This window comes from Scyliorhinus torazame, chromosome 2, assembly GCF_047496885.1.
Source record: "Scyliorhinus torazame isolate Kashiwa2021f chromosome 2, sScyTor2.1, whole genome shotgun sequence".
NCBI lineage: Eukaryota > Metazoa > Chordata > Chondrichthyes > Carcharhiniformes > Scyliorhinidae > Scyliorhinus > Scyliorhinus torazame.
Genome location: NC_092708.1, coordinates 174,873,151 through 174,892,466, shown reverse-complemented (window position 1 = coordinate 174,892,466; position 19,316 = coordinate 174,873,151). Strand labels below are relative to the sequence as shown.

Here is a 19,316-nt window from a genome sequence, read left to right as displayed (position 1 = left end):
CAACCACCCCCTCTCCTCCCCAACCCCTTCTCCTCCCCAACACCCACCCTCCTCCTCCCCAAACCCCCCTCCCCAACCCCCCTCTCCTCCCCAACACCCCTCCTCCCCAACACCCCCCTCCTCCCCAACCACCACCTCTTCTCCCCAACCCCCCCCTCCTCCCCAACCCCCATTCCCCTCCCCAACACCCTCCCCAACACCCCATCTCCTCCCCAACCCCCCCTCTCCCCAAACACCCATCTTCTCCCCAACCCCCCCTCCTCCCCAACACCCCCCTCCTCCCGAACATCCCCCCTCCTCCCCTCTCCTTGCCAACCCCCCTCTCCTCCTCAACCCTGCCTCTCCTCCCCAACCCCCCTCCCCCTCTCCTCCCCAACCCCCCCTCCTCCCCAACCCCCCACTCCCCAACCACCCCTCCTCCCCAACACCCCAGCACACCCCTCCTCCCCAACCCCCCCTCTCCTCCCCAATCCCCCATCTCCTCCCCAACCCCCCCCCCTCTGCTCCCCAACCCCCCCTCTGCTCCCGAACCCCCCCTCTCCTCCGCAACCACCCTCTCCTCCCCAACCCCCCCTCTCCCCAACCCCCGCGCCTCCCCAACCCCGTCCCTCAAACCCACGTCCTCCCCAACCCCCCCTCTCCCCAACCCCCCTCCTCCCCAACCCCCCTCCTCCCCAAACCCACCCCTCAAACCCCCCTCCTCCCCAACTTCACCCCTCCTCCCCAACCCCCGTCCCCTCCCCAACCCCCCTCCCCATCCCAACCTCCACCTCTCCTCCCCAACCACCCCTGTCCAACCCCCCCTCCTCCCCAACTTCCCCCATCCCCCCAAACCCCCCGTCCTCCCCAACCCCCCTCCCCAACCACCCCCATGTCCAACCCCCCCCCTCATCCCCAACCCCCCTCTCCTCCCCAACCGCCTTCTCCTCCCCAACCCCCCTCCCCCCAACCCACCTCTCCTCCACACGCCCCCTCTCCTCCCCAACCCCCATTCCCCTCCCCTCCCCAACCCCCCCTCTCCCCAACCCCCCTCCTCCCCAACCCCCCTCCTCCCCAACCCCACCCCTCAAACCCCCCTCCTCCCCAACTTCACCCCTCCTCCCCAACCCCCGCCCCCTCCCCAACCCCCCTCCCTATCCCAACCTCCACCTCTCCTCCCCAACCACCCCTGTCCAACCCCCCCCTCCTCACCAACTTCCCCCATCCCCCCAAACACCCCGTCCTCCCCAACCCCCCTCCCCTCCCCAACCACCCCCATGTCCAACCCCCCCCTCATCCCCAACCCCCTCTCCTCCCCAACCGCCTTCTCCTCCCCAACCCCCCTCCCCCCCAACCCACCTCTCCTCCACACGCCCCCTCTCCTCCCCAACCCCCATGCCCCTCCCCTCCCCAACCCCCCCTCCTCCCCAACCCCCCTTCCTCCTCAACCCCCCCTCCTCCCCAGCCTCCCTCTCCTCCCCAACACACCCGTCCTCCCCAACACCCCCCTCCTCCACAACCCCCCTCTCCTCCCCAACCCCCCTCTCCTCCCCATACCCCCTCCTCCCCAACCACCCCCTCTCCTCCCCAACACCCACCCTCCTCCATTCCCCCCAACCCCACTCTCCTCCACACACCCCCTCTCCTCCCCAACCCCCATTCCCCTCCCCTCCCCAACCCCCCCTCTCCTCCCCAACCCACCCTCTTCTCCCCAACCCACTCTCTCCTCCCCAGCACCCCTCTCCTCCCCACGCCCTCTCCTCCCCAACCCCCATTCCCCTCCCCTCCCCTCTCCCCCCTCCCCAAACTCCCTCTCCTCCCCAATCCCCCCTCCTCCCCAAACCCCCCTCTCCCCAACCCCCCCTCCCCAACACCTCCCTCCTCCCCAACACCTCCCCTCCTCCCCAACACCTCCCCTCCTCCCCAACCCCCTCTCCTCCCCAACCCCCTCTCCTCCCCAACCCCCATTCCCCTCCCCTCCTCAACCCCCCTCCTCCCCAACCACCCCCTGTCCTCCCCAACCACCCCCTCTCCTCCCCAACACCCCTCTCCTCCCCAACCCCCCCTCCCCAACCCCCGTCTCCTCCCCAACCCCCCCTCTCCTCCCCACCCCACCCTCTCCTCCCCACCACCCTCTCGTCCCCAAGCCATCTCCTCCCCAACCCCCATTCCCCTTCCCTCCCCAACCCCCCCTCTCCTCCCCAATCCCCCCTCCCCAACCCCACTCTCCTCCCCCCTCTCCTCCCCAAACCCCCTCCTCCGCAACCCCCCTCCCCTCCCCAACCTTCACCTCTCCTCCCCAACCACCCCCCTGTCCAACAACCCCCTCCTCCCCAACCCCCCTCTCCTCCCCAACCCCCCTCTCCTCCCCAACTCCCCTCCTCCCCAACCACCCCCTCTCCTGCCCAACCCCCCTCTCCTCCCCAACCCCCCTCTCCTCCCCAACTCCCCTCCTCCCCAACCACCCCCTCTCCTGCCCAACACCCCTCTCCTCCCCAACACCCACCCTCCTCCACACCCCCAACCCGCCTCTCCTCCACATGCCCCCTCTCCTCCCCAACCCCAATTCCCCTCCCCAACCCCCCTCCTCCCCAACCCCCCCTCCTCCCCAACCCCCCTCCTCCTCAACCCCCCTCCTCCCCAACCCCCCCTCCTCCTCAACCCCCGCTCCTCCCCAACCCCCCCTCCCCAGCCCACCTCTCCTCCCCAACACCCCAGCACACCCGTCCTCCCCAACACCCCCCTCCACCACAAACCCCCTCTCCTCCCCAACCCCTCTCTCCTCCCCAACCCCCCCTCCTCCCCAACCACCCCCTCTCCTCCCCAACCACCCCCTCTCCTCCCCAACACCCACCCTCCTCCATTCCCCCCAACCCCCCTCTCCTCCACACGCCCACTCTCCTCCCCAACCCCCATTCGCCTCCCCTCCCCAACCCCTCCTCTCCTCTCCAACCCACCCTCTCCTCCCCAACCCCCATTCCCCTCCCCTCCACAACCCCCCCTCTCCTCACCAATCCCCCCTCCCCAAACCCCCTCTCCTCCCCAATTCCCCCTCCTCCCCAACCCCCCCTCCCCAACACCTCCCCTCCTCCCCAACATTCCCCCTCCTCCCCAACACCCACCCTCCTCCATTCCCCCCAACCCCCCTCTCCTCCACACGCCCCCTCTCCTCCCCAACCCCCATTCACCTCCCCTCCCCAACCCCCCCTCCCCAGCCCCCCTCTCCTCCCCAACACCCCAGCACACCCGTCCTCCCCAATACCCCCCTCCACCACAACCCCCCCTCTCCTCCCCAACCCCCCTCTCCTCCCCAAACCCCCTCCTCCCCAACCACCCCCTCTCCTCCCCAACCACCCCCTCTCCTTCCCAACACCCACCCTCCTCCATTCCCCCCAACCCCCCTCTCCTCCACACGCCCCCTCTGCTCCTCAACCCCCATTCGCTCCCCTCCCCAACCCTCCCTCTCCTCCCCAACCCACCCTCTCCTCCCCACCACCCCTCTCCTCCCCACGCCCTCTCCTCCCCAACCCCCATTCCCCTCCCCTCCACAACCCCCCCTCACCAATCCCCCCTCCCCAAACCCCCTCTCCTCCCCAATCCCCCCTCCTCCCCAACCCCCCCTCTTCCCAACCCCCCCTCCCCAACACCTCCCTCCTCCCCAACACCTCCCCTCCTCCCCAACACCTCCCCTCCTCCCCAACATGCCCCCTCCTCCCCAACCACCCCCTCTCCTCCCCAACACCCCTCTCCTCCCCAACACCCACCCTCCTCCATTCCCCCCAACCCCCCTCTCCTCCACACGCCCCCTCTCATCCCCAACCCCCATTTCCCTCCCCAGCCACCCCCTGTCCTCCCCAACCACCCCCTCTCCTCCCCAACACCCCTCTCCTCCCTCCCCAACCCCCCTCCCCTACCCCCATCTCCTCCCCAACCCCCCTCTCCTCCCCAACCCACCCTCTCCTCCCCACCACCCCTCTCCTCCCCAACCCCCATTCCCCTCCCCTCCCCAACCCCCCTCTCCTCCCTCCCCAACCCCCCTCTCCTCCCTCCCCAACCCCCCTCCCCTACCCCCATCTCCTCCCCAACCCCCCTCTCCTCCCCAACCCACCCTCTCCTCCCCACCACCCCTCTCCTCCCCAACCCCCATTCCCCTCCCCTCCCCAACCCCCCCCCCACCTCCCCAATCCCCCTCCCCAACCCCCCTCTCCTCCCCAATCCCCCTCCTCCCCAACCCCCCCTCTCCCCAACCCCCCCTCCCCAACACCTCCCTCCTCCCCAACACCTCCCCTCCTCCCCAACATCCCACCCTCCTCCCCAACACCCCCCCTTCTCCCCAACACCCCCTCTCCTCCCCAACACCACCCCCCTCCTCCCCAACACCCCCCTCTCCTCCCCAAAACCCCCTCCTCCCCAACCCCGCCACTCCTCCCCAAACCCCCCTGCTCCCCAAACCCCCCTCCCCAGCCCCCTTCTCCTCCCCAACCCCCCCTCCTCTCCCACCCCCTCTCCTCCCAACACCCCTCTCCTCCCCAACCCCCCTCTCCTCCCCAACCCCCCCTCTCCTCCCCAACCCCCCTCCTCCCCTCCCCAACCCCCCCTCCTCCCCAACCCCCCCTCTCCTCCCTTCCCCTCCCCAAACCCTCTCCTCCCTTCCCCAACCCCCCTCTCCACCCTTTCCCTCCCCAACCCCCTCTCCTCCCTTCCCCTCCCCAAACCCTCTCCTCCCTTCCCCAACCCCCCTCTCCACCCTTTCCCTCCCCAACCCCCTCTCCTCCCTTCCCCTCACCAACCCCTCTCTCCTCTCTTCCCCTCCCCAACCCACCCTCTCCTCCCCACCACCCCTCTCCTCCCCACGCCCTCTCCTCCCCAACCCCCATTCCCCTCCCCTCCACAACCCCCCCTCACCAATCCCCCCTCCCCAAACCCCCTCTCCTCCCCAATCCCCCCTCCTCCCCAACCCCCCCTCTTCCCAACCCCCCCTCCCCAACACCTCCCTCCTCCCCAACACCTCCCCTCCTCCCCAACACCTCCCCTCCTCCCCAACATGCCCCCTCCTCCCCAACCACCCCCTCTCCTCCCCAACACCCCTCTCCTCCCCAACACCCACCCTCCTCCATTCCCCCCAACCCCCCTCTCCTCCACACGCCCCCTCTCATCCCCAACCCCCATTTCCCTCCCCAACCACCCCCTGTCCTCCCCAACCACCCCCTCTCCTCCCCAACACCCCTCTCCTCCCTCCCCAACCCCCCTCCCCTACCCCCATCTCCTCCCCAACCCCCCTCTCCTCCCCAACCCACCCTCTCCTCCCCACCACCCCTCTCCTCCCCAACCCCCATTCCCCTCCCCTCCCCAACCCCCCTCTCCTCCCTCCCCAACCCCCCTCTCCTCCCTCCCCAACCCCCCTCCCCTACCCCCATCTCCTCCCCAACCCCCCTCTCCTCCCCAACCCACCCTCTCCTCCCCACCACCCCTCTCCTCCCCAACCCCCATTCCCCTCCCCTCCCCAACCCCCCCCCACCTCCCCAATCCCCCTCCCCAACCCCCCTCTCCTCCCCAATCCCCCTCCTCCCCAACCCCCCCTCTCCCCAACCCCCCCTCCCCAACACCTCCCTCCTCCCCAACACCTCCCCTCCTCCCCAACATCCCACCCTCCTCCCCAACACCCCCCCTTCTCCCCAACACCCCCTCTCCTCCCCAACACCACCCCCCTCCTCCCCAACACCCCCCTCTCCTCCCCAAAACCCCCTCCTCCCCAACCCCGCCACTCCTCCCCAAACCCCCCTGCTCCCCAAACCCCCCTCCCCAGCCCCCTTCTCCTCCCCAACCCCCCCTCCTCTCCCACCCCCTCTCCTCCCAACCCCCCTCTCCTCCCCAACCCCCCTCTCCTCCCCAACCCCCCCTCTCCTCCCCAACCCGCCTCCTCCCCTCCCCAACCCCCCCTCCTCCCCAACCCCCCCTCTCCTCCCTTCCCCTCCCCAAACCCTCTCCTCCCTTCCCCAACCCCCCTCTCCACCCTTTCCCTCCCCAACCCCCTCTCCTCCCTTCCCCTCCCCAAACCCTCTCCTCCCTTCCCCAACCCCCCTCTCCACCCTTTCCCTCCCCAACCCCCTCTCCTCCCTTCCCCTCACCAACCCCTCTCTCCTCTCTTCCCCTCCCCAACCCCCCTCTCCTCCCTTCCCCTCCCCTCCCCAACCCCCTCTCCTCCCTTCCCCTTCCCAACCCCTCTCTCCTCCCCTCCCCAACCCCCCTCCACTCCCCTCTCCAAACCAGCCCCTCCCTTCCCTAAACCCAAGTCTCCCCTTCCCGCCCCTCCCTTCCCCACCCCTCCCCCTCCGCAAACCCGCCCCTCCCTTCCCCTCCCTCCCCAAACCCACCCCTCCCCTTTCCCCGCCCCTCCCCAAACCCACCCCTCCCCTTTCCCCGCCCCCACCCCCTCTCCTCCCTCCACCTCTCCCTCTCTCCACCTCCCCCCTCCCTCCACCCCTCACCCCCCTCATCCCCTCCCTCCCCCTCTCACCCCCCTCCCCCTCTCACCCCCCCTCCCCTTCTCACTCCCCCTCCGCCCCCCTCCCCTTCTCCCCCACCCCCCTCCCCTCCATCCCCCCACCCCCCTCCCCTCTCATCCCCTCCCTCCCCCTCTCACCCCCCCCTCCCCTTCTCACTCCCCCTCCGCCCCCTCCCCTTCTCCCCCACCCTCTCCCCTCCATCCCCCCTCCCCTCTATCCCCCCTCCTCCCCCTCTCTTCCCCCCTCCCCTCCCCAAACCCCCCCCCTCCCCAACCCCCCTCTCCTCCCCAACCCCCCTCCTCCCCAACCCCCCCTCTCGTCCCTTCCCCTCCCCAAACCCTCTCCACCCTTTCCCTCCCCAACCCCCCTCTCCTCCCTTCCCCTCACCAACCCCTCTCCTCCCTTCCCCTCCCCAACCCCCCTCTCCTCCCTTCCCCTCCCCAACCCCCTCTCCTCCCTTCCCCTTCCAAACCCCTCTCCTCCCCAACCCCCCTCTCCTCCCCTCCACAACCCCTCTCCAAACCAGCCCCTCCCTTCGCCAAACCCAAGTCTCCCCTTCCCGCCCCTCCCTTCCCCACCCCTCCCCCTCCGCAAACCCGCCCCTCCCTTCCCCAAACCCGCCCCTCGCTTCCCCTCCCTCCCCAAACCCACCCCTCCCCTTTCCCCGCCCCCTCCCCTCCCTCCACCTCTCCCTCTCTCCACCTCCCCCTCCCTCCACCTCCTCCCCTCACCCCCCTCCCCTCTCACCCCCTCCCTCCCCCTCACCCCCCGCCCCCTCACCCCCCCTCCCCTTCTCACTCCCCCTCCCCTTCTCCCCCAAGCCCCCTCCCCTCCATCCCCCCTCCCCTCTATCCCCCCTCCCCTTCTCACTCCCCCTCCGCCCCCCTCCCCTACCCCCCTCTATCCCCCCCTCCCCTCTATTCCCCCTCCCTCCTCCCCCCTCTCTTCCCCCCTCCCCTCCCCCCCTCTCCCCCCCTCTCTCCTCCTCCCTCCCCTCCCCTCCCTCTCTCCTCCTCCCTCCCCTCCCCTCCCTCTCTCCTCCCCGCCCTCTCCTCCCCCCTCTCTCCTCCCCCTCCCCCTCCCCCTCCCCCTCTCCCCGCCCTCTCCTCCCCCCTCTCTCCTCCCCGCCCTCTCCTCCCCCTCTCTCCTCCCTCCCCCTCTCCCCGCCCTCTCCTCCCCCCTCTCTCCTCCCCCTCCCCCCCTCTCCCCGCCCTCTCCTCCTCCCCGCCCTCTCCTCCCCCCTCTCCTCCTCCCCTCTCTCCCCTCCCCCTCCTCTCCTCTCCCCCCTCCCTCTCTCCCCCCCTCCCCTCCCCTCTCCTCCCCCTCCTGCTCCCTCTCTCCTCCCCCTCCTCCCCTCCCCCCTCCCCCTCCCCCTCCCCCCTCCCCTCCCCTCCCTCCTTCCCCTCCCCTCCCCCTCTCCCCTCTCCCTCCTCCCTCTCCCCCCCCCCAAACCCACCCCTCCCATTCCCTCCCCTTCCCAAACCCGCCCCTCCCCTCCCGTTCCCTCCCCAAACCCGCCCCTCCCTTCCCTCCCCTCCCCCCAACGGCTCCTGCGACCCCCCCACCACCACCTGCGGCCGTGCCGTCACTTCTCCGGAGAATCCCGCCACTCAAGTAAATTCCTCTTATATGGAGTTCTATTTTAACTTCTTTAAAAAGAAAATGTGCATTTATAAAGGACTGTTCACAATCACAGGACATTCCAAAGCACTTCGAAGTCAACGGTATAACGTTGACATTGTGGTAATCCAGACGTCGAGGCTACTGATCAGGGAACATGGATTCAAATCCCATCATAGTGGTTGGAGGAGTTTAGATTTCATTTAAAAAATCTGAAATTAAAAGCCTGTCTCGAATGGTGACCAGGAAATTATCATTGAATGTTGTAATATTAATGGCTAGGTGTAACTACATTCAGGCTGGTGGCTAATTGATTTCTAGGGGCTCAGTCGGAGTTTGGAGAAATGTTGTGACATGTTTAGTGCTGTTTAAAGTCGTTCAGGTTCAAGGAGTGATGTTATGCATGTTGAACACGTTAGTTAATTTTGACTTCAAGGGCCAGACAACTTCCTCTCAATTCCGGGTGCTCCAGTTACCATCATTCTTGGGCTGTAAAATGGTTTTATGAGCAGAGGCAGCACAGAATAGAACAAGCTGCTGGCAGAAGGAAGAGGGGGCTGATAATAAGGGTTTTCAGTACGAGGCCTTGTCTGTTCAGGATCTTATTCTCTTACCTCAACCTATTCCAGAAACAGTATGTATGTATTTTCCGTTTAAGAAGGAGACGCACATTGAATTTCCTCACATCAGGGTGCTTCTAGACTGCAGCAGGTGATCTCGCTGTTCACTGTCCTCATCCACTCTGAGCCAAGATTATGGGCTTCCTCATGGTGCAGAGTGCCATTAACTACGCACACATGGCATTGTGGGTGCCGCACCTAATGAAGAGATTAACCACACAGAAGGGCTCCAATCCACGTATGTGCAGTTCGAGTCCAATAATATTCGGCATACCTTTCCTTGGATTGTCATCTTGCCACCGTGGAGAGGCTTGAAAGTGCCGTTGATCCCGAGAACAATGGGTCTTGAACACCTGGCAGGGTCACCCATGACAGTAAGGTTGGAGAGGAGGAACAAGACAAAGCACAATCCAAAATACGTCCTCAACAGCAGATCAGGCAGAAGGTACCCTTCTGGCAGTATTATACTTGTGGAAATTCAGTATGCAGGTGTCATCGCCAGCTCTATGCTCTCAGAAGAGAATCTCCAAGCTATGGTTGTCACGTTTGCAGAAGCATACTAAAGATTTGGTCTCAGCTTCAACCTCAAGAAGACTGAAGTTGTTCCCCAACCCACCCCAGGGCAAGATCCGGTCTCTCCCTCAATCAAGAACTACGGAGTAACTTCCCCAAACATGGAACATTTCCCCTATTTGGGGAGCCGCCTCTCCTCTGAGCCGGATATTGCTGTGGAGATTCAATATAATTTCCAATCTGCAAGTGACTTCTTCAGACGTTTAAGGACGAGAGTCTTTGAGGACCACACTGCCAAGAGCCTCGTGTACAAAGCGGTTGTCCTTCCAACTTTTCTATGCAGCTCAGAAACCTGGACGACACACAGATGCCACCTCAAGACCCTGGAGAGGTACCATTAGCGCTGTCTGAGATGGATTCTCCACATTAATTGGAGGACAAATACATCTGCCAAGATCCTGAGGTTACCTTCTATATGGCCCATTTGAATGTTTGTACCGCTGTTCGGCTAGTCCATTGAAGGCGGGGTGGTAAGGGGCCGTCTGTACGCCTGATGCAATTTGCAGCCATGAACAATGCAAACTCCTGGCTTGTAAATGCTGCCCTATTGTCAGACACCACTTTGGGCAGTCCGTGCGTGCTAAAAATGCCTTGCAGTTTGTCCATGGATGCTCGTGTGGTTGCTGTGGGGACCCAGTGTATTTTGTAGCCACGTAAAATGGCTGCGTTCCGATTAATCTGGCCAAAACCCAGTTTGAAATGGCTAACCTGAAAGACTGCTGGGAAAATCAACTAACAAGATACAAGCAGGCAGCTGCAGACAGTATTGCATATTCGGCTCTGGGGAAGTTAGCCCAGATTGATACTCAGGGCTATCAACAGCCCATCAACCCAGGTATTTGCAGTTACATTCAGGACTGTTTGCGGCCAATCTATTCAGACATCCACAGTTAAATCGGCTATCCCCGGGAACAATTGCAACATATTAGCAATTGAATACCGGGCCAGACCTGTCGGCGCCTGCAGTGGCCGAAACAAAGACAGGTGAACGACCACCCCCCGATCGAGGAATCGCCTCACCATTGGACACATCGACCCCAGGGATTGGGAACAAATCCAATCACTTGGGACTCAGGGTCAAGGGCCGCCCCGGAAGGCGGGAAGCCCCTGGGCCCTATAAAGGTGAGGGGCCAAGTTCATATCTCTCTCTCTCCTCTTCGTCTGCTCGAGACCTTCGCAAGAACAGCAACCGGCAACAGTAAGTTTGAATCCAGCGATCGGTATCCGGTAGAGACACCTAGCCACCGACCTGTAGCAGCCTTTTGAATCCCGCGGGCCAGATCTGATTGGACAAGCCATTCGTTTCCCTGACCTGGTGGGCTCTTCCTAAGTTAAGTATTGGCCAGTAGTGATAGGTTTATTATATAGAAAGTAGTATTAGGGTATTAATATTGCTTGTTGTATATAATAAATGACCGTTGTTTTAATCCTTACTAAGCGGTGTGCTGTATTATTAATCATAACCTGAACTTGAACCACTTGGCGGTATCATAAAGATACCTGGCGACTCATGAGCAAAGGTGACGTAATCAGAGCAAATAGACTAAGGTTAAAAAGAGCAACAATTTCAAGCCACTTCAAGTGGATGTTCACGAATGAGGAATGTGACCCCTTAAAATGGGCCTCCAAAGTCTCTGTGTACGCGGGACCATTGCTTCCTGGGCCACTCCCAGGTGTGCATCAGAATAATAATTTTTTAAATTTAGAGTACCCAATTCATTTTTTCCAATTAAGGGACAATTTAATGTGGCCAATCCGGCTAGCCTGCACATCTTTGGGCAGTGGGTGCGAAACACACGCAAACACAGGGAGAATGTGCAAACTCCACACGGACAGTGACCCAGAGCCGGGATCGAACGTGGGACCTCAGTGCCGTGAGGCAGCGGGGCTAAGCCACTACGCCACCATGCTGCCCTTATCATGATAATAAGTAGGCTACATTAACACTGCAATGAAGTTACTGTGAAAAGCCCCTAGCCGCCACACTCCGGCGCCTGAATACACAGAGGGAGAATTCAGAGTGTCTAAATTACCTAACAGCACGTCTTTCAGGACTTGTGGGAGGAAACCGGAGCACCCAAAGGAAATCCACACACGCAAAGAGAACATGCAGACTCCACACAGACAGTGACCCAAGCCGGGAATCAAACCTGGGATCCTGGAGCTGTGAAGCAACAGTGCCACCCACTGTGCTAATGTGCAGCCCTCAGGGCCGTCAGTGGGGCCCTCTGGTGTTCCTGGCACAGGACACAATTGCGGGCCACTCGTTTGATCTCGACATCCAGGCTTGGCCATCAAATGTAGCTCGCGCCAACATTTCATTTTGGTCCACCGGTGTGTCTTTCAACAGGGGTGCATGCCCCCATTCTGGTACGACCACCTGAGTTCCCTACAGGTGGATGCTGTCTTCGACACTCAGTTTGGATAGCTTGGTGGTGTAGGTCCACAGCCTGTGTCGGGCCCTGTAGTGGACCATATGTCGGACCCTCGATAACTCAGGGTCGGTCTGGGTCCATTCTCAAATATATGTGCTGCCGTTGCTGGCAAAGTGTCCATAAACTGGAGGGTGGCTGCCACTTCCGTGGCTGCGACTGGAGCTGGCGACTTTGTGGTCAGGAGCAGCTGGCTCAATGCGACTTTGTGTGGAATTCTTGTGCCTGGGCAAGGCTCTAAAGTATACTCATAGGCGGACAAAAACAGGGCCCACCGCTGAACCCGCGCAGGTACTATCGGTGGAATCACCCGATCTTCCTTCAATAACCCCAAAAGAGGCTTATGGTCAGTATATATCATGAGCGGCCACCCATAAACGTACTGGTGGCATTTCCTCACCGCGAACACAATGGCCAAGGCTTCCTTTTCAATCTGTGCGTAGTTCCACTCGGTGTCTGTGAATGTGCAGGAAGTGAAGGCTATTGGCAGCTCTGGCCCGCCGGGCATGCGGTGTGACAGGTCCTCCCTGATGCCTTACGGCGAGGCGTCGCATGTCCGGATCGAAGTGGGCCAGCAATTCATCTGATGAGAGATAACGCTCCACCTCTTGAAGTGCCTTGTGATACGAAGGGCCCCAGTCCCATTTATGTCTCTTCTGCAGCAGTTGGTGGAGTAGACTCAGCAGCGTGGCCATCCTGGGTATGAACTTCCCATAATAGTTCACCAGGTCTACGAAAGAGCAGAGCTCTATCTGGTCACGAGGGATGGGGGCCTGGCGAATCGGCCGCACCTTGTCCTCCATTGGATGGAGGCCTCTGCTGTCCACCCGGTAGCCGAGATGTGTGACCTCCCGTGCATATAAAACACACATCTCCCTCCGGTGGCAGACACCGGCCCGAGCAAACCGCTCGAGGACCTCGGTTAGATCCTCCACGTATTCCTGTTGTGAGATCCCGGTGATGAGAACAGAGTCCAGGTAGACAGCCACCCTCGGCAACCTGCCCAAGATGTTCTCCGTAACTCTCCAGAATATCAGCCGTATATTCGATGGGTATTGATCGTCACATATTTCCAGGAACTTGGCTCGAGCACCAGCTGCAAGTATGTGTGTCTCATGTCTAGCTTTGTGAATGTTTTTCCTCCGCTAAGCCGGGCATAGAGGTCTTTGATCCGGGTAAGGCGGAACATTCTGTTTGCTGTTGTTTTGTTGTCCCCACAGAGCCCCACCGACCCGTCCGGCTTCAATACGAGGACTACTGGTGCGGCCCAATCGGCATAGTGGAAGGGCAAATAATACCCAGCTGTTCCAAACAGTCCAATTACTGGTGCAAAATGCATACAGCACAGGGCGGGCGCGGAAATATAGGTGCTGGGCATTCTCTTCCTTATTTATCGTGGCCATCACTCCTTTAATGGTACCGAGACCTTTGGCAAAAACTGAAGGCAACTTGCTCAGCCCTCCTTCCAGTCCAGGGGGGTACACGAGGCATATGCGTTGCCAATCCATATGTAGATGACGCAGCCAATTACGCCCAAATAGGCTGGGCCCAGCACTGAAGGCCACCAACAGTAGGCACAGGGACCGGTCTCCGTATGCCATGGACACATGGGTGGTGTCCTCGATTTCCAAGGGCTCTCTGGTATAAGCGGCCATTCGGGCCCCATGTCACAAAGCTCCAGTCTCTGAAGACTCGTCCGGATGGCCGTAAATGTGTGAAAGCTGATGACAGAAGCCGCCGCTCCCGTATCCAGTTCCATCTCAGCGGGGGGGGGGGGGGGGCGGGGGTCCGTTTAACAGCAACGGCACCCGGATAGATGCAGTTTTGGGGCCTGTCACACAGTGCAGTGACAGGGTTAGCTCCTTGGCCTCCAAGTCCTCATGAGAATGCATGCGGCCCCTCGGGGGTGCCGACCGGGTGATGGCGCCCTCACGTGATTTCCCGGAGCCTCGTTGCTGGCATTGGTGTCCCGCCCAATCCCGGCACCCACCTTCGGGAACACCGAGTCGGGGTCGCTCCACAGCGGCGCCTGGATGAGTCACAGAGGCAGTTGCGGAACCTGCGGTGACCTTCGCCTTGGGATGGTCCCGGCACCTCCTTTCGGTGGTCGTCGGCCGGCGGTCTTGATGACGCCCAATGTTCAGGTCCACTAGGCCCTGGGGTTCTTGGAGCCCGCGGTCAGCCCTGTCCTGGGAGAGCCCAATGTCAACAGCTCCGTCGAGGGCCAGAGATTTCTCCATTCCTCTGCATCTGTTGGTCCCAAAGCCCGCAAATGAAGTGGTCCCGCAAGGATTCAGCCAGTGGAGTTCCAAACTTGCAGGGGGCAGCGAGTCCCCGTAAGTACACCAAGTATTCCCCAGTGGAATCTGCCAGCGTCTGCAAAGCGATGTGGAATAATCGGAGGCTGATGGATTCAGGTGACGGCCCACCAGGTCGATCAGCGTGGCGAACTGCAAAGTGTTCGGCCTGCCCTGGTAAACCAAGTTCCTTATCAGAGAACATAGAAAATACAGCACAGAACAGGCCCTTCGGCCCACGATGTTGTGCCGAACCTTTGTCCTAGATTAATCATAGATTATCATTGAATTTACAGTGCAGAAGGAGGCCATTCGGCCCTTTGAGTCTGCACCGGCTCTTGGAAAGAGCACCCTACCCAAACTCAACACCTCCACCCAACACCAAGGGCAATTTTGGACATCAAGGGCAATTTTGGACATCAAGGGCAATTTATCATTGGCCAATTCACCTAACCTGCACATCTTTGGACTTATCAATGCATATGTTGGTTCGCCAACAGCGGTCAATAAGGTGACGATCTGTTGCCTTTCATTGGTGATTGCGTCAGTGCGAAAAAGAAGTTGATGTCTTTCTACGTACTGGGCCCAATCGTCCAAGTCAGCATCAAAAGGCTTGAGTTTTCCTTTGCGTGGCATGTCTGCCGGCTGGAGAGCCAATGTTGTGGGTGGAGGCAAGGACTCTACAAGAGGCCGGACTGACAGGATACAACTCTCTTTATTCTTACACTAGATACAACAAAAACACCTCTCTACTCCCCGCAGGGTCACCTTCCCCAACCTGCTCCCAGGTCAGTGTTTATATCCTTTGGGGAGTTCTTCCAATTGGGAGGAAGCTCCACCCCCTAGTTAGCTCATACTCTGAGGTGCAGGAGGGGAACCGGATACAATACAAGTTCAGTTCCCATAGGGGGTCGTAACAATATGCATTGGCACATAACAGGTGGACTGATCTGGCATGGATAGGACATCTCGTTGTATAAAGGTGCAAACTTATGATGACATTTACAGCTTTGACACAGGCTCCCATTAACCTTGTCTGATGGTCAACTCATTCAATTTGCCATTGGGTACATCTGCTTGCTACCCACCTATGTTAATTAGGGGTCACCATTGACAGATCAACCCCATTGTGTGTTGTGTCATATTATCGAAAACAAGGAGAATTCCTGTGTTGCAGCCATCAGACCAAACGTATAACAGTAATATTCAGGACAGAGATGGTAAATGGAGAATAAATGGCTCAAATTAAATTAATGTTGCATAATCTTCAAAGACCACAGGTTCTAGGTTTAATGAAACATCAATTGCCAGATTATTATGGAAACCAATCCTGTTGATTTAATTTAAACTAATGAGCTTCATTTTTGTTCTCCAAATTATTCCAAAGAATGAAACTTTTGGTTGGAGCTGATACAAACAGATCACAAAAAAAAATACATTTTGAAATGCACCCTGCCACCATAAAGCTAGAATTTTTGATTAAATGTTGATTAACAAAAGCATAACCCCTCCTAAATAGATGAAAAGTCTGACATCAGCGCAGGATATAACAATGATGGCTAAATCTACTTGTCAAGTGGAACTCGAAGTAATCAGAGATAAAAAGGAGAAACAGAAATGCTGGAAATCTGAAAGAAGAACAGGAAATGCTGGAATTGTAATAGGTCAGTCAGTATTTGAAAGAGAAAAGATATGTTAATGTTTCAGGTGGAACCCTTCTTCAGAGTGGTCAGATGAGTGAAATTTATTGATAGAAAAAAACACACTTTCATACCATTGCTAATTGCAAGAACTTCTGCCTGCACCTAAATCAGTATTACGATATACATAGATGGCGCTGAAGTGTTTAAAAATATCGGAGAGTTTTTTTCGGCTGTGATCAGTGTAATCTTTTAGTCATCTTATCATCCTTATCAGTGGGGAAAGAAGGCTGATGGTAATACGTTCCAAGGCTTAGGTCAATAATTGTTGCATTATTAAAAGATCAGAGGGGAGCTGGCAAGATGGATACAGAACTGGCTAGGTCATAGAAGGCAGAGAGTAGCAATGGAAGGGTGTTTTTCTGATTGGAGGGCTGTGACTAGTGGTGTTCCGCAGGGTTCAGTGCTGGGACCTTTGCTGTTCATAGTATATATAAATGATTTGGAGGAAAATATAACTGGTCTGATTAGTAAGTTTGCGATGAAACAAAGGTTGGTGGAATTGCGGATAGTGATGAGGACTGTCAGAGGATACAGCAGGATTTAGATCATTTGGAGACTTGGGCAGAGAGATGGCAGATGGAGTTTAATCCGAATAAATGTGCGATAATGCATTTTAGAAGGTCTAAAACAGGTAAGGAATATACAGTGAATGGTAGAACCCTCAAGAGTATTGACAGTCAGAGAGGTCTAGGTGGACAGGTCCACAGGTCACTGAAAGGTGGAACACAGGTGGAGATGGTAGTCAGGGAGGCATACGGCATGCTTGCCTTCATTGGTCGGGGCATTGAGTATAAAAATTGGCAAGTCATATTACAGCTGTATAGAACTTGAGTTAGGCCACACTTGAAGTATAGAGTTCAATTCTGGTCGCCACACTACCAGAAGGATGTAGAGGCTTTGGAGAGGGTGCAGAAGAGATTTACCAGGATGTTGCCTGGTATGGGGGGCATTAGCTATGAGGGGAGGTTGAATAAACTTGGTTTGTTCTCACTGGAATGAAGGAGGTTGAGGGGGCGACCTGATAGAGGTCTACAAAATTATGAGGGGCATAGACCGAGTGGATAGTCAGAGACTTTTTTCCAGGGAAGAGGGGTCAATTACTATGAGGCATAGGTTTAAGGTGATAGGGGCAAGGTTTAGAGGAGATGTACAAGGCAAGTTTTTACACAGAGGGTATTGGATGCCTGGAACTCGCTGCCGGAGGAGGTGGTGGAAGCGGGGACGATAGTGACATTTAAGAGGCGTCTTGGCAAATACATGAATAGGATGGGAATAGCGGGATATGGACCACGGAAGTGTGGAAGATTTTAGTTTTGACGGGCAGCATGGTCGGCGCAGGCTTGGAGGGCCGAAGAGCCTGTTCCTGTGCTGTACTTTTCTTTGTTCTTTGTTCTTTGCTATATTATTGGATGCTATATTAGTGCTATATCATCTTTTGGATGAGACTTTAGGACAACCATCTGTCTCTTCAGGTGAATCTACAAGATTCCATGGTGCTACTTGAAGAAGATTAGGTAGTTCTTTAAAGTGTTACCCATTCTCCCTCAATCAATACCACCAAACACATCTATCATTGACCTTGCTTGCAATTAGTATGTGAGCCTACAAAACAATAGTGACCACACTTAAAAAAACACTTCCTTTTTGTTTGAAAATAGCGAATAAAAGCTTTCTTTTCGCAATGATGCAAAGGCATGAAACAGGGTGCTGAAAAGATTGATGGAGGATGGTTGCTGCGATGAGGTACTTCAGTTATGTGAATAGATTGGGGAAGCTTGCACTGCACCTTAAAGAAGAAAGGATTAAGAGGAAACTTGATAGAGATATTTAAAATGATGAGGGGTCTCAACAGAGTGGTTGGGGGGATCTGCATTTGTTGCAAAAGGGTCGCTGATCAGGAATACTGATTAATGTGATTGGTAAAAGAAACAACATGAGGTAAATCCTTTTTACACAACGAGTGGTTATGATCTGGAATGCACTGCCCCAGAGTGTGGTGGATGAAGATTCAACTGAGGTCTTTAAAAGAGAATTGGATAATTATTCAAAGAGAAAAAAATTCAGGGCTACCAGAAAAGGCAGGAAAGCTGAATTGCTCTTGCAGAGACTCAGAATGGACACAAAAGGATGAATGGCCTTCTGTGCTGTAGCCATTCCCTACTTCTATGGTTCTATGTGGTCAATGTGCTTTCAATTTAAATTCTTCATAGCGTCCTTCACAGTTGCAGAATCCTCTGTGGTATTGAGAATCTGACTATGACTGGTTCCACCGGAAGCTGCAACCCTCAGGCATCTCACCTAAATGGTGCCAATCCAAACATGACAATGGGAATATTTAGGATATTCAACTCTGGAGTGCATCATGTTGCACAATCCTATTTTTGAACAGCATCAGCATTTGTGGTTTCCAGGGTCAGTAGAAATCAGGGTATCAGAAATATGCTTAGCATCTTTTGTTTTGTCTTGTGCAGTCCTGGATTGTTGCTGCCAAATGTAATACAGCTCCAAATGAAATTCTCTAGCTCAACACAGAGCACGGTCTCTGTGGCACGAAAGCACACAAGCATGAAGGGTTTCTCTTTTTGCTGGTTGTACTGAAATGAATTTACACTTATGTTGCAAATAGCATACAGACGATGCCTTAGCCCCTGGGTGGCATGTTTCCCCAGGAAGTTAGGACAGCTTTGTGAAACATGATTTTTTGCTTTAAAACCTGCACAATCTGTTCTCAGTTTCACATACATTCTAAAGAGACCAATACTCAGAACCCATTACAATTACCAAATCTTGTGAAACGCATAAAACCTGAAGATAAATTATATAGTTCTTAAATGAAAGTGAAGTTGATCTAAATGCGAATGATTAACAAGCCCATCGACGTTCTCAACATTTCTTGACTGAATTAAGAATTACAGCTGGTTGCAATGGAGCATTTACAAGTTTTGGAACAAATATCACAAAAAGTCCCAAAAGCAACACTAATTTGTGCGAATTATTTCCGAGAGAACTAAGATTTTGCTGTTTAATCAAAGATATAAAATAATCACTTACAGCTGAGGAAGCGCTTGTAGAATGGAACTGTCCGTATCATGTACAGAATGTGTTCTCACTCAACACTTCTGGACAGTGTACTATTCATTTGTGTTCATGCCTACAGAGAAGACAAGTAATGAGCTCGAGGTTCAGCCTACTCATTGGAGGATATTGCTACAAGCAAATGTAATTCTCCTGTTAAATGACAGATGAAATTCCATTTCATTGAGCTCGCCCATGCCCCTCCCCTTGAATCACTCTTTCCAAGGACTGCACAAATGTCAATTTTGCTTTTGCCAGCAGCTGATCAAAAGACTCAATCCATAGAATCCATAGAATCCCGACAATGCAGAAGGAGGCCATTCATCCCATTGAGTCAGCACCGATCATCCAAAAGAGAACCCCACCTGGACCCACTCCCCTGCCCCATCCCACCCCCGTAACTTCACCTAATCTACACATCTTTAGACACTAAGGGGCAATATATCATGGCTAATCCACCTAGCCTGCATATCTTTAGACCGAGGGAGGAAACCGGAGCACTTGGAGGAAA

At 56.9% G+C, this 19,316-nt stretch overlaps 1 protein-coding gene across 2 annotated transcripts in view; it reads right to left on the bottom strand.

Moving 5' to 3' along the window:
• The window catches only part of LOC140393912 (uncharacterized), a 428,933-nt gene extending 410,016 nt beyond the window's left edge, over positions 1 to 18,917 (bottom strand). For both annotated transcript variants that reach the window (XM_072480540.1, XM_072480549.1), the window contains exon 1: positions 18,782 to 18,917. The gene's annotated coding sequence lies outside the window, so the exon portion shown is untranslated. The remainder of the gene's footprint in view (positions 1 to 18,781) is intronic.
• Positions 18,918 to 19,316: the final 399 nt, after the last annotated feature.